Consider the following 2,864-nt stretch of genomic DNA (forward strand, 5'->3'; position numbering starts at 1 on the left):
TTTAGTTTTAAAAATCTTTTAATTTTATTTTTTATCACAATATATGGTTATTGAGTTGTTCTCGCATTCTCGTAAATCACAGGGGTTCTCGTTTGAACCCTTCCCTATATATATATATATATATATATATATATATTAGTTTTTTAAATGTGCATAAATGCATGCATATATCATTCAGAAAAAGAAAAAAGTCGTGGGACAGCGAAGCTTTGGGACTTTGATGCCACCCTATCCTCACATGACTCCACAACATCTTATAAATTCCTACTTAATGGCAATCCCATTTTTATTATTAACTACAATTTCTTTTTCTTTTTTTATAAATTATATATGAAAAATATTCGTATCATTTTTTTAATTTATTTTTATTTAAGTAAAAAAGTTGATTACCAACAACATCAATTTGTTTCACACGAAGTTCGTCTATAAATACATCAATATACAAAAAGGTCTAAAATTAAACCCAATGCTTGTCTTATATTAATCTATTTATAAAACATTTTCAAATATTTTATTTTATCATTCATATATATATATATATATATTTATTTATTTATACTATGTTATAAAGCATTTGACTCAATCTCTTAAAAATCATTTTTTATGCATGAAATATTGTTTATTGATGCATTTTACTTAAAATTCAAAACTACAAGTAAATTATGCGTAAGTACAACTTATTAAAGCTTTATGTTTGAATCTATACTAACTTCAGATCAACATTTTATTCTAAATATAAAAAACCTAAAATATAATTAGGATAGTTATTGAGTTCTAACAATATATTTAATTATTATTTTTATAAAAAATTATATTATTAAACCAAAAATAAAAAAATGAATTAAGGAAATACACAAAAAAACGAGAACTTTTAAATAGTTAGTCTGGTATTAATATTAGTATTTTTTTTATTTTTTATGATTTATTCAAAAATAAAAACATTATTGTTTTCTTAAAACCACATAAAACCGTATTATAACATCGATTAAGACAACAAAAAAAAAAAAACTCTAAAATCGAGATATATCCCACTGCATTGTACGAATACTCTTCTAATTTATATATATATATATATATATATATATATATATATTATTCGTAATCCACTAGAATTTTTGAATGATCGTAAAAAAGTTTCAATTTACGATTTTATAAAAATCGATGATCATAATAATTTATGAGCCAAATTAATAATTTAAGGGGACCAAAAAATATAAATTGTGTGAAAATTAATGTCACTGTACATGCTTATTGTTCCCAAGGTCCCCAACACTGCGAACTCGATTATTGTGTGAAAATACCGACCAACCCGGTCAATCCAATTCAAAAAAAGTTCAATATGAGATAATTTGACACATAGTTGATAAAAAATTAGGCTAAACTGTATTTATTGGGTTGGAATTGGATTAGGGGCATTTGAACCCAACTCAACTTGATGAACCCGATGCCTTTTTTATATTATGGATTTAATATGGTTCTTAAAGTTCTTGATTAACATATGTACATTAAACTAGGGGTGCTCAAAAACCCGACTAACCTGACCAACCCGATCAACCCAATCCAACGCGAAATAACTCAACCTAAAGCAACCCGATGTCTAATCGAGTTGTAAAATTGTCAAACCATAGGAATTGAGTTGAGATTGGGTTACTATTATTTGAACCCAACCCAACCCGATGAACCCGATACTCTTTTATTTCTTGGATTTAATATGATTGTTGAATTTCTATTAATATATACATTAGACAATTACACTATCATGTATGCTTTTCATATATACATATTTTCAATCTATTCATATCTCTATATAACTCATTCAATAACTGTAAACATATATATGTAAATTGGAAACATTAACTGAATGTGATATACGTAAGAAATATGAATAAGTTGTATCAAATGGTTGATGATGAAAAAGATATTATGAGTAGAGAAATAACATATTCAAGGTTAGAAGAATATTTTAATATACCAAAGTATCAACCCGACCAACTCGTATGAGTTGGGTTGGGTTGGGTTAAGATTTTTCCAAACCACAAACATTGGGTTGAGTTGTTCATATGTCCTCAACCCGATCAAGCCAACCCATGAGCACCCCTACATTAAACCATCCATAATTAGTTATATTCAAAATTATATTGTAACTTTAACCGTAAATTTACAATTTTATTTGCATGAGCTTTCAACTTTCTTTTTTGAGTTTGTTAGCTTTATTTATTTCTTATAATTTTGATTTAACCTTGTTTAAACACAAACATCTAGCTAGATTGTAAAACGATATACCAAAGTTTCAACCCGGCCAACCCAACCCAACCCGCACGGTTTAGGTTCGGTTGGGTTGTAGTTTTTCTTCGGTTGGGTCCGATTGAGATTTATCAAACCGCAAACATTATATTAGGTTATTCAAAGATACAAAACTACTTTCCACCAAACATTTTTTACTAATAGCCACTTTTTACTGAGTAAAAACTTATCGGTAAAATTCAGCTTTATTGCTTATTTGCCAGGTAAGATTTTAATCCATTTAAACAACATCGTATGCAACAAAACTTTCCCAGTAAGAGCTAACTGTGGTAAGAGTCGTCGCTTTCGCTTACTAGGTAAGACTTTCTGTCATTACTTCACTCTTACCAGGAAAATAGATTCTTCGTATTTGTCATATTCGTTTGGTAAAGTAATGTGACTTTGTAAACTGCCCCTAAGCCCAAACTCTTAATATTATTCCTAGGTTGCAACACGAATCTATCCAAAAAGAGAAAAAACCTTTTGAACAATGAACTGATCATAAAAAAAATATATACATCTATACTATATTATAAAACATTTGGCTAAAACTCTTAAAAACTCTTAAAACTCTTAAACCC

Source organism: Cynara cardunculus, assembly GCF_001531365.2.
Source record: "Cynara cardunculus var. scolymus isolate 2C chromosome LG 3, CcrdV1, whole genome shotgun sequence".
Taxonomy (NCBI): domain Eukaryota; kingdom Viridiplantae; phylum Streptophyta; class Magnoliopsida; order Asterales; family Asteraceae; genus Cynara; species Cynara cardunculus.